The sequence below is a fragment of the Vombatus ursinus genome, unplaced genomic scaffold (genome assembly GCF_900497805.2).
Source record: "Vombatus ursinus unplaced genomic scaffold, bare-nosed wombat genome assembly UNPS02005286.1, whole genome shotgun sequence".
NCBI classification, from domain to species: Eukaryota; Metazoa; Chordata; class Mammalia; order Diprotodontia; family Vombatidae; genus Vombatus; species Vombatus ursinus.
Genome location: NW_020945064.1, coordinates 15,152,860 through 15,166,390, shown reverse-complemented (window position 1 = coordinate 15,166,390; position 13,531 = coordinate 15,152,860). Strand labels below are relative to the sequence as shown.

At 40.6% G+C, this 13,531-nt stretch overlaps 1 pseudogene; it reads right to left on the bottom strand.

Annotated features, from left to right (window-relative positions):
- Positions 1-433: 433 nt before the first annotated feature.
- Positions 434-827, bottom strand: LOC114031300 (annotated as a pseudogene).
- Between the last annotated feature and the right edge of the window lie 12,704 nt (positions 828-13,531).

Sequence of the window (13,531 nt, the reverse complement as noted above, 5' to 3'; positions counted from 1 at the left end):
GTCTAATGAGCTGACTTACAAGGTAAATAAAATATATTTAGTCTATACAGTAAAAAAATACAAATTATATAGTGAGCTAACAAAGAATGAAATCTGAATACAGATTTATAAAACTGACGATGTCTTAGACAAACACATACAGTATCTCGTGTAAAAACATCTAGTATCAGCAAAAAATAATTTGGTTGCTTGACAACTGCACTGTGGATCTTGTAGGCTGAAGATGCAGATGTCCAAGTATCTTAAAAACCATAATAAATGTCTTTTGCAAAGCATACAGAAGGATAAATACTCTCATCACAGTCTTTAGGTTATTTTTGGAAGTTTGTTTTGTCTTGCTCCAGAAACACATTTAAAATGGGTAAAAATTAAAGGGTTTCAGGGTACACTGGAACAGTAAACGGTGCTCGATTTACTTCTAATATTGAAAAAATCTAGAATTTACAGTACTCTGGGATATAGGAAAAAAATCTTCCAATTTACATTACATATTTCTGAGTCCATTCTCTCGCATGTCTGTTGTATTTTTCCTTGTCTGATTTACATATTTGTGCAATATCTGGTACTAAGGGGTCATCTGGATTTGGATCACAAAGTAGTGAACATATGGACAACAAAACGTTTGATACAGTCAGAGCTGGTGACCACTGCGACCTCGGGACGTCAAGACAAATACTTCCATTGCTACTTATTTTTGGGTGGTAGATTTTTGTTGTGAAAGCAATCTTTGGTTGCTTAAAAGGATAGTCTGTTGGGAAATGCACAGTGAGAAAGAAGACTCCACCTTGATATGCGCTGTTCAGATTCTGGATCCGCTTCAAAGCCATGGGTCCGGGGGGCGTTGGGCTCTTCCTACCTCAGGCGGCCGCTGGGCTGCGGGGCGAGGGCAGCGTGCGTGTGCAAGCGCCGACCGTGAGTGTGAGGCGCGCAGGCACCCCCCGGGCACCCCCACCCCCCACCCCGACGAGTGGCCTTTCGTTCGTTCTCCTCCCGACGGACACGGACTTCCCCGCGGCTCCAGGGGTTGAGGGATTTCTACATCGCTAATCCGATGAGATGTCACAAAATCATTGTGGTTCCTCTTTTTCCCCTCACCTATTTCAGAGGTAGGACTTGGTCTTCTTGACTTTGTCCAGTCCTCTACCCAGGCAACACTGCCTGTCATGTTTAAGAATTTTCTGGTGCTTACCAGAAAGATCTAATGGCCACCCTGGGGTTTTCAAGGTCCACCTGATGGAGCCAGATGAGAAATGAGAGGTCTCAAACCGGGCCTTCTCAGTTCTGAGGGAATCCCTGACACAGGAATTATAGTTAGGAAGTTTTCTTAAATGAATCTTCAAAATTTCTGGAATGTTAATAAAGAACTTACAAAGAAGGATCTTAATAAAAAGTTTGCATCTTTTTTCAGGAGTTGAATTCAAGCTTACTTGTAAGTAGCTTGAAGAATATACTCTCTTCTGTTTATCAAAATAAGGATATTTGTCCTTTTCCAGTCACAGATTCACTGAATCATAGAATTTCACATTTGGAATGGACTTTGGTGGCCATCCAGTCCAACATGTACCTGAAAAAAGCAAACCCACCTGAAAAGTAATCATCTGGCTTTCACTTGAAGACTTCCAACGATGAGGAATCCACTTGTCCCTCCAAGGCAACCTATTATACTCCTGGATACATCAAGTCCAAATTTGATTACTGAGCCAGCTCTATGCCTTTTTACAGCCAGTCCTCCATGCCTGGAATACTCTTCCTCCTCATCTCTACCTCCTGGCTGCACTGAAGACTTAGCTCAAATTCAACCTTCTACAGAAGGCCTTTCCCAGTTCTCGTCATTGTTAGTGCTTTATCTGAGATTAGCTAACATGTACATCTTGGTATCTTGTACATACATGGTTCACCTGTTATCTCCCATACTCTAGTTGGAATTCCTTGAGGGAGAAGAATGGTTTTGCCTTTCTTCATATCTCCAGCACTTAGCAAGGTGCCTAGCACGTTGTAAACACTTAATAAATGCTTGTCATCTTACTGACTTCCACCCATTGCTCCAAATTCTGCCCTCTGGGGGTAAGCAGAACAAATGGATTCACTCTTCTACAGAAATAGTTGCCCACCTCTTCTCGTCTCCAGCCTAATATCCTTTGTACCTTCAATTTGTCCTTACATGCCATGAACTTGAGGCCCTTTTTCATCCTGGTTGCTCTCCCTCTGGGCATTCTTCAGCTAATCATGTTCTCTGAAAGATCACTGACATTGGTATAAACCAGTGGAGAAGAACCAGAAGAGTGGTGTCATTCACTGTTCAGAGAGGAGAGGGTATACAGGAAGAAAGGGTACAGAGTTAACTCTTTGAGGGCTGAAAATGGTTTATCTTTATCTTTTATCCACAATGCTTGATGCCCACTAGGTGATTAATTAGCAGTGTTGAATTTAACCTACTTGAATTCTAGGCAGAGGCCCCTGGATGTCCAGCCCCCATCTCCTTATTGGCCCCAGAAGAAATCATTACGTTCATGCCCTTTATAAAGGTGAAGTTTCTGGAAAGACTTACACGAACTGATGCTGAGTGAAGTAAACAGAACTAGGAGAATATTGTACACAGTAACAGCAACATTGTTCAATGATCAACTATGGTTGACTTAGCTCTTCTCAGCAATTCAATGATCTAAGACAATTCCAAAAGACTCATGATGGAAAATGCTATCCACATCCAGAGAAAGAACTGTGGAGTCTGAATGCAGATCGAAGCATATTATTTTTACTTTTTTTTTTGTTTTTTTTTTCTTTATTTTTTGTGGCTGTTCCCTTTTGTTCTGTTTCTTCTTTCACAGCATGACAAAAATATGTTTACATGATTGCACATGTATAACCTATATCAAATTGCTTTCTGTCTTGGGGAGGGGGATGAGACGGAGGGAGAAAAAATTTGAAACTCAAAATGTTATAAAAAATGAAAGTTGAAAACTATCTTTACACATAATTGGAAAAAATAAAATATTATTTACAAAAAAAAAGGTGAGGTTTCCACTGTTGCTCCACATGATGTAATCTCAGAAGGTCAACTCAATTTGATTGAATTAACCAGTAAATCAAAGGTGTAAACTAGGTGTGAACACTCAAAACTTTAAGCACTGATTCTCTGCCTGGACTCATTCCTCAGTGGTTAGCATCTTTCTGCTCTCTCAATGATTCTGAACACCTGGCTACTTACATACTGCCCCCATTTCCCACTCCCACCTGTTTACTCCCTTATGTCCCAACCCTTTCCCCATAATGTCCCACTCCGTCCACTGTGCTCTATGGAATGCCTGCTCCATAATTAACAAATATACTTTTATCTTAAACTTTTTTCTTTCTCACTACTTCCATCTTCTGGATCTCGTTGAAATCTGGCTCCCTCATATGATACTGTATCACTGGCTGGGGTGAATGGGGTGTCCAGGGAAGACTAGTATCTCTGGTGTGAGGGCTGCTTTCCACCTTTGGTGTCCACCTGCCACCCAATCATCTGTGGCTCCAAGAATCTGTAGCATGAGTAGTGGCCACACTCCAGTAAACTGCTTTGGCAGATGGGCTAAACCAGATTGAGGGTTACCAGCAGGCCCCAAACTCTTTGGTGAGTTGGGGGGGGAGGTGTCTACCTCAAGCATGTGAAGACTTCCTTGGTGGAATGGGCAGATGAGAACAATTTGTTCCAATGGTCATGAAGGCAGCTGAAGCAGATACTGTGGAGTGCTTAGGGCTTGGTCAGACATTGAAGATGCCAAGGTCACCCACTGCATCCCAGGCCATTGCCAGTCATCCTGACTTTGTCTTGCCACTGGACTTTAATGACTCTGGAAGAGAGAGTGAGGCTAATGACTTTGTGCAGCTCTGCCTCACTTAAATCCAATTTATGCACAAGTCAAAAGACATCTCCTCTACCATTTTATAATTTTTTTTTTTTTGGCTAGGCAATGGGGTTAAGTGACTTGCCCAGGGTCACACAGCTAGTGTCATGTGTCTGAGGCCAGATTTGAACTCAGGTCTTCCTGAATCCAGGGCCGGCACTCTATCCACTGTGCCACTTAGCTGCCCCCTTTTTACCATTTTTACCTACCTCAAAGTCCTGCAGTGATGTGCAAGTGAAGAAGCAATAAGTGTGGATACATCGGGAGCTGTAGTCACAACCTTGCACACAGGTGGCTCAGGCCATAGGGTTGTCTTCTCACTGGACTGAAGCAGCAATGGGATTCAGCAGCCCCCTGAATGCCTGAGCAGCCTTTTTTTCCTCTGCTATAGAAGTTTACTTATTTTTAAAATTTTTTTAACATTTTTATTTAAAGTTTTAGTTCCAAATTCTATCCTCCCCTCCCCTCCCCCCTCCCTTAGAAGTAGCAATCAGACATAGGTTATACATGTGAATTATGTAAATTATGTAAAATTATGTAAAACATTTTCCATATTAGTCATTTTGTACAAGAAGACTCAAATAAAAGAAAAAAAGAAAGTAAAAAAAGTAAAAAAGAAAGTGAAAAAAAAAGCATGCTTCAGTCTGTATTCAGTCGATATCAGTCCTTTCTCTGGAGGTGGATAGTATGCTTCATCATTAGTCCTTTGGGATTATCTTGAGCAGCCTTTTTCAAAGACCACAATGCTCAACTCCTGGATCAAGGAAGGGACTAGAAAAGATGCCCTAAAAACTGTCTTCTTCACCTAACCTAACCCTGGCCTCCTTACTACTGCAGGTGGGAATTCTACCTTGCAGTCAAAACACAAAAAAACGTACAAAAACTTTTGTGACGATGATTCCACTCACCATTGGTACACGGAATGTGTGTATACTCATGGACAGCATGAAATTCAGTAGACCTGAAAGACGAACAGCTCTTGTTATGAGAGAAATCAGCAGGTATCACATCCAAATAGCAGCCCCGTGCGAAACAAGGCTGGCAAATGAAAGTCGACTTACCAAAGTTGGAGCTGGATACATGTTTTTCTGGAGTGTCTGCAGTGATGGTGAAGCTGGCTTAAGTTTTGCAATCTAATCAACAAGCTTGTATGGCTTACCAAAAGGAGTGAGCAGCAGGCTCAGGGCAACATGATTGCCACTTATAGGAAAGTACCATGCATGCCACCATCATCAGTCCATATGCTCCCATCATGACAAACCCTGATGAGGTCAAAAAAATTTTTATGAAGACCTGGAGACCCTCATTAATAATAAGCCAAAAGAGGACAAGCTTACGATTCTGGGTGACTTTAATGCAAGAGCAGGCACAGACATGGCAGGGAGTCCTTGGAAGGACTGGAGTTGGAAACAGCAAAGGCAATGGTCACTTACTCCTGAAGACTTGTGCATTTCATGACCTTCTCATTACCAACACAGTCTTCTGTTTGCCTAAATGCAACAAAACTTCATGCATGTACTCTCGTAGCAAACATCGGCATTTAATTGACTATGTCATTGTAAGAAGAGAAAGATAGGAGGTGAGGGTGATGAAGGTGATACACGACGAAGAGTGCTGGACTGATCATGGACTTGTCCTTTCCAAGCTAAACATTAATGTTCAACAAAAACTGCAGCCCCAACACAAGACTTAATGTCAACAGATTAGAGCAATTGTTGTTAACTTGGAGGGAAAACTGAGCCAACACACGGTTGACGGCAGTGAAACAGAAAAGTAGTGACTAGCTTTCAGAGATTTGGTGTGTCACACTTACTCATCTGAGTCAGAACCTTCACAAGCATCAAGATCAGTTTGATGAAAATGATGGGGAAATTCAGAAGCTGCTAAACCAAAAATGAAAACTCCATAGGGTTTACCAGCAGGATAGTCTGTCTGTCTCTGAGAAGATAATGTTTAACTCCAACAAAAGTGAAGTGCAAGTGAAGCTTAGATAGATGAAATTCAGTTTTAAGCTGATAGTAACAATCCAAAGCACTTTTATGATGTCTTGAAGATTATTTATTTTTTTCTTTTTTCTTTTTATTTTTAGGCAATTGGGGTTAAGTGACTTGCCCAGGGTCACACAGCTAGTAAGTGGCAAGTGTTTGGTCTGAGGCCAGATTTGAACTCAGGTCCTCCTGATTTCAGGGCCGGTACTCTATCCATTGTGCCAGTTAGCTGCCTCTTGAAGGTTATTTAGGGGCCAAAAACTTATGGTGTATATTAACAACTCAGTGCTGATGGAGCCACATTGATTAGTGATAAGGATATGATCTTGGAGAGGTGGGCTGAACATTTCACCAGTGTTCTCAACAGACTCTCATCAATCAATGCTGAAGCCATTGACCATACACCTCAGATTGAAGTCAATCCCTCCGTAGCTGGATTTCCAACAGAAGAAGAGGTTTTAATGCCATTACGCTCCTCTTGTGCAGCAAAATACCTGGTGATGATTCTATTCCAGCTGAGAATTACAAGGCAGAGGGTCCACTCTTGTACAAAGGCTGATGGAAATCTTTTGGGTTCTATGGCAAGAGGAAGTTATCCCCTAGGAGTTCAAGGATGCCTCCACTCTCCACCTTTGTAAGGGTAAAGGAAATAGGTTGTTCTGTGACAATCACAAAGGATGTGTGTGTGTAGGGGTGGTGGTGATCTCTCTCTTAGTCATTGTCAGCAAGATTCTTGTCAGAGTCTTCCTTAACAGACTGATCCTACACCTGGACGATGTCATCTACCTGAGAGTGAGTATGGCTTCTGAAAGGACTGAGAAATGGTCAATATGGCGTTTGCTGCCTGACAGCTCCAGGAGAAATTCTAGGAGCAGAACAGAGGTCTATACACAATGTTTGTCAATCTGACCAAGGCCTTTGATACAGTCAGTTGTGAAGGCTTGTGGAAGATCATGGCAAAATTTGGTTGCCTGGAGAAGTTCGTTGGTATTGTATGTCAATTTCATGACGGCATGATTGCTTGGGTTCTGGATGATGGGTGATGCTCTCAAGCTTTCCCAGTCACCAGTGGAGTGACGCCAGGCTATGTGACTGCTCCCATGCTTCTCAGTGTGATGTTTTCAGCAGTGTTGTCAGATGCCTTCAATGAGGACGAACATGGCATCAAGGTCAGCTACTGCACTGATGGGAAATTATTTAACTTGAAAAGGCTACAAGTCAGGGGCAGCTAGGTGACGCATTGGATAGAGCATAGGCCCTGGAGTCAGGAGAACCTGAGTTCGAATCCAGCCTTAGACACTTGATACTTACTAGCTGTGTGACCCTGGGCAAGTCACTTAACACCAATTGACTTAAAAAAAGAAAAAGGCTACAAGTCAAGACTAAAGTGGAGGAAGAGTTGGTGCATGATTTTTTTTGTTTGTAGATGATTGTGCACTCACTGCAACCTCTGAGGTTGAAATGCAGCAAAGTATGGATTGATTCTCAGCTGCTTGTGTTAATTTTGGCCTAACAATGAATACCAAGAAAACAGTTTCTCCACCAGCCAGCGCCATGCCATCCATATGTGGAATCATTGGTTAAAGCAAATGGAGATAATTTGAGTATTGTGGATAAATTCACTTACCTTGGCAGTATACTTTCCAGGGATGTACACACTGATAATGAGAGTAATGCAGACAATGCCAGAGCTAGCTCAGTGTTTGGGAGGCTCCAAAGGAAAGTATGGGAGAGAAGAGGGATTAGGCTGAGTACCAAACTGAAGATCTACAGAGGCAGTGTGCTGATCTCATTGTTGTATGTCTATGAAACCTGGACAGTCTACCAGCGCCATGCCAGGAAATGGAATCAGTTCCATTTGAATTGTCTTAGGAAGATTCTGAAGTTCACCTGACAAGATAAGACACACCAGACACTGAGATCCTGTGAATGCCAAACATCCAAATTCTACTGTAGAGAGTGCAACTCCAATGGGGTAGCCGTGTTGTTTGAATGCTAAATATGCATTTGCCTAAAAGACTATTTTATGGAGAACTCATACAAGGCAAGCACTCACATGGAGGTCAGAGAAGTGATATTAGACACTCTCAAGGTCTCTCTGAAGAACTTTGGGATTGATTGTGTGTCGTGGGAAACACTGGCAAAGGACCAAATCAAAAAAGGCACTGTGCTCTATGAACAAAGCAGAATTGTAGTTGCTCAAAAGAAATGTGAGATGTGAAAATTTAGAGACATTTCCACTCCAAATGTTCATGTGGACTATTTGTGCCTGACCTGTGGTAGAGCCTTCCTAGCTTGTAATGGTCTAATCAGTCACAGTTTGACCCCAAGGTAGTGACGTTATCCTGGTTCTTTTCAAGAACAAAGGACAGCAACCAACCATCATTGGCCAATCTTTACAATACAGGTTGTATGTTCACCCATCCCCCCCAACTTGCTGTGGGGGAGGCAGAATATTCCTGGCCACTTTTAGACTCTCCTTCTACCACCATTACTCAGCAACTTCTCTTTTTTTTGAGATTCACAGTATTCAAATTTATCACTTAATCCAGATCCTGGTTACCATTATCTATGGAGTGTGAGCGTGCGCGTGCGTGTGTGTGCATACACACACACACTCACATCTCTTTCTTCCCTAATGGGTTCAGTGCCTGACTAATGATATTTCTCTTCTCCCCAGCTATTACTCTCAAACTAGGGGAGTTTAACATATGTGTTAATACACCTGCAAATAACTTAACTTTACATTTTCTTATTCAGATTCTGAATTCTCATGACCTACTCCTCCATTTCTCCTCAGTTTCATACATACCTTTGATTTGCCATCACCCATAAGGATTCTACCTCCAGGTTTCTTGAACTTTGAAATTCCTTTATCTGATCATAATCTTTTATCATTCCATCTTTCCCTATTCCTTATGAACTATAACTTTGTACTTTGTTCATCCTCACCATGATTTTTAATCCTTTCTTCTTCTTCTTCTTCTTCTTCTTCTTCTTTTTCTTCTTCACCAGCTATCATCCCTGCATTAGCTATTTTCTCCTCCCCCCAACCCATCTTGACCTTTGGTGAATCAGTTCGACTCTCTAAAGGTCTTTCCCTCCCAGAAGGATAATTTTGGGATGGTGAATTAGGCCATTTTTTGTCTCAATTTTTACCTAGCTCTTAGTCATTGAATGACCATTGCCTCAGACAAACTGAGACCTGGGAAATACCTTAATTTAGAAAGGCCTGCATCCCAGGCCATCTCCAGTTATCTTGACTTTTATCTTGACACTAGACTTTGATGACTCTGGAAGAGAGAATGAGACTGCTTTAATTAAATCCAATCCATATTCAAGTCAAGTCATTGCCCCATGATGTCATTGGTCCTCTTCCAAAAGGATGAACAACACCAATTCTATACTATGTTCTTTTCTTTCTTTCTTTTTTCTTTGAGGCAATCAGGGTTGTGACTTGCTCAGGATCACACACCTAGTAAGGACTTGAGGCCAGATTTGAGCTCAGGTCCTCCCAACTCTAGGGCTGGTACTCTATGCTATATTCTATTTTAGAATCACTTGGCTACTCTTTCACTGGAAAAAAATGAGGCCATTCTCTGAAAGTTTCCTCTTCTCCCACCTTCTTTTCTCAAACTACTCAAATGTTTCCTCCCACTGTTTCTTCCTCCATCCCATCTCACATAATGAGGCAGCCCTTTTTCTTGCCAAGGTGAACCCCTCTATGTGCACCCCTGATCCCAGCTTCTCCTGCCTTCTCTAGCATATTGCCCCTCTATCATCTCCTCTGTCATTTATTCTCAGTCTCTGTCTACTAGATGCTTTCCCACTGCCTACAAATATGGCCGTGCCTCCCCATCATTACTCTATCTGACAATTTCAAACAGCTGATGTTCTATATTTCTCCTCTAAACTTCTTAAAAATGTTTATCTCCACCAGATGTATTTACTTTCTCTCCTCTCCCTCACTTCTAAACCCTCTGAAATCTGGCTCAGACCTCATCATTCAAATGAAACTGACCTCTCCAAAATTACCAATGATTTTCTTTTTTTCTCAATGAAGGATTGGGGTGAAGGTGGAGGATACTGAACTGTGCATGATGGGGTATGTCTAAAAAAAAAAAACTACCCTGGGCAAGTCACAACCCTGATTGCCTCGTCAAAAAAAATAAAAAAAGAAAAAAGAAAAAAATTGCACAGGGAGAGATAAAAAGGAGTGATTATTTCACACAAATGAGGCATGAAAGGAAGAATTGATACAGAGGAAACAATTGGTGGGGAGGGCTGCTGGTGCTGGCACCTTACTCTCATTGGAAATGGGTTAAAGAGGGAACAACATATATATCTAGAAAGAGACAAAAGTCTTCTAAATTTAGAAAGAAATAAAAGGGTGAGGGAATAGGATGAGGGAGGGACTCTTAGAGGGGTAGGTAGATTAAAGAATAGGAGGGCAAGGTAACTGGTAGAAGTAAATTATAATAATGAGGAAAAAATAGGGTGGAGGGAAATACACAACAAGTAATTATAACTTAGAATGTGAATGGGATGAATTTACCCATAAAATGGAAACAAGTAGCAGACTGGATTAAAAATCTGAATTCAACAATATGTTTCTTTCAGGAAACACAATAAAAATGAGAGATACACACAGAAATAAAATAAAGGGCTGGAGTAGAATTTATTATGTAAAAAAAAACAGGGGTAGTATTCATGATCTCAGACAAAGTTAAAGCTGAAATGGATTTAATTAAAAGAGAAAAATAGAGGAACTACACTAAATGTTATCAATATTATTCAATATTGTTTTAGACCATTTAAAATACCTAGATAGTATAAAGTACCTGAGAGTATACCTGCCAGAAACAGACACAGAAACTACATGAACATAAATGTAAAACTTTTTATACAAATAAAGCCAGATTTAAATAATTGGAGAAATATTCATTGTTCATGGATAGGTACAGTCAATATAATATAGAATGATAATTTTACCTAATCTATTTATTCAATGCCATCACAACTAAATTACAAAAAATTTTTTTTCTGAGTTAGAAAAAATAATGAAATTCATTTGGAGGAACAAAAGGTCAAGAATTTCTAAGAAACTAAGGGGAAAAAAATGTAAAGGAAAGAGATTCATAGTGCCAGACCTTAACCTATATTATAAAATGAGAGCATTATTGAAATATAGAATGGAAATTTTGGTTATTTTAAATTAAAATTTACTTGGGCATACAAAACTAATGTAACCAAGGTTAGAAGGAAAGCAGAAAATTGGGGGAAAAACTTTCATAGACAATCTCTTAGATAGGATATGATTAAGATGTAATACTGCTGAAGAGCTGGTTGATTTAGAAAAACATGGAAAGACTTGGACCTATGAAGAAAGATGCTATCCACCTCTGGAGAAAGAGATAACAAATCAAGAAATGCATAGTATGTCTTACATGTATGTATATATGTATGTGTTTATAGATACGTATGTATATGTATATGTATATGTATATATATATTTGCATTTAATTGTAGCTTTCTGGGGTGGAGGAGGGTAGAGAGAAAAAAAATAAAAAGTGCATAGCAGAGAACAAAAGAAAACCTAGAAGAAAGCACAGAAAAGCTGGGTTGCTTTGAAAACAATGTGTAGCATTTATTACATAGGTTTTTGTGAAATGGAAATGTATTGTTTTATACTGAATCATCTCTTATGTTCTGGTGTATACATGAAAGTGTTCTCTTTTTTTCTTTTCTCATTTTGTACTTAAGTTTAAAATGAATAAAAATTTTTTAAAAATGAGAGATGAGGTGTGAGGTGGGGAATGGGAAAGAGAAGATAGATTTTTGTTAGTTGAACAAAAATTAATAAATTAAATAAAATAGTTAAAAATTAAAATTTAATAAAATAATTTAAAAATTAATGAAATGTTTTATTCAATTTGGAAAAAAAAAAAAAACAAAGACAAAGACAGCGCATCCCAAATCCGACCTTCTGAAAGTGGCCTTCCCCTCTTCCCTCATCTCTCTGGGAACTCCTTTTTTATCAGATCTGAGTTTCCAGGATTGCCCAGCAGAGGGAGGACACAAATCATTCAGCTCAATGCACAGGACGGAGAGCGAGAGCGAAATCCCCAATGACTCAGGAGAAAAAAAAGCAAACATTTCCTCAGCTGTGCCAGCAGAAGGTGTGTGTGCTGGGATGAGGGGTTGGGGGTAGGGGTGGTATTGAAGCTGGGTTAGAGGTGGGGAGGAGGGCAGGAGGGTGAGAAAGGGAGAGGTTAGGGAGGGTTTGGGGCCATACATACAGACACACAGACACACAGACACACAGACACACAGACACACAAAGACACACAGACACATGGAAATATACTGGACAGGAAGTCAAACTTTCACATTGAAGTCCTGGCTCTGGCACTAATTCACTGCCCGCCATCTCACCTCTCTGGGCCTCAGTTTCCTCTGGTGTAAAATGAAGATACTGAGTTCTAAGATGCCTTGCAGATTTAACATTCTATGGTATTAACAGCTAGCACTGATATAGTGTACTCTAACTCATTTGATCCTCACGCCAACCCGAGAAGGGTTGTTATCATGCTCATTTCATGGATGAGGAAATGGAGGCACAGAGAGGTCAAGTGACTTGCCCAGGGTCACGCAGTTCACAAATGTCTGAGGCAGGATTTGAACTCAGGTCTTACTGAGTAGATCCCAACCTCTATCCACTGTGCCACCTAGCCACACACATTCTATGATGTACACTCAAAAGGGTTTAGTCTCAGACTTGAAGAATATGTTAAAGATTACCTAGTTCAATCTCTCATCTACTACAGGAATCCCTTCAATAAGATTCAATATCCAGCCTCTGCTTGAATACCACTAGTGATGGAGAGCTCACTACCTACCCAGAAAATCCATTCCATTACTGGATGGTTCATATTTTTAGGAAGTTCTATCTGGTATTTACCTGCCTACCTATGTCTTCCACTCCACTAACCGAGAAGAATTGATTACAGAAGGTAGTGTTAGAGTGGCCCTTGAACGGCATTGCTAAAGGGACCTTAAAACAGAGCCTATCAGACCTGAAAGAGACTTTGGAGATGACCCAGTCCATCTTTCCTCATTTTATAGGGAAAAAAAACCAAAACTGCTAAGCTCACACAACTGGTAAAAAATAGACTTGGAACAGAAACCAAACAGATTCTTCTGACTTCCGGCTTGTGCTTGTTTTATTAAACTGCACATCTTAGTTGTGTGTTTAAAGTCCGAGGACCTCCAAACAGCTCCATACTCTGGTGGCCTAGCTTGAGGAGGAGGCAGGATGAAAGGGTCGCTATTGCCATCAGTTAGGTCCTGCTCCTTGAGGAAGTACTTCTGAATAATGCAAGTAATAATAATAATAATGGTCATCATTTATATAATAATAATGACTGCTAGGATTTATGTAGCACTTTAAGTCTCTTCATGTACATTTTATCACAACAGCTCTGTAAGGAAGGTGCTATTATTGTCTCCCTTTTACAGATGAGGAAACTGAGGCTGAGTGAGGTTATATGATTTGCTCAGAGCCGCACAGCTGAGAAAGTGCCTGAGGATGCTGACCTGAAGTCTTCCTCACTCCCATTCCCAATTCTATCCCTTCCAGCCCCTAACTGCCCAAGT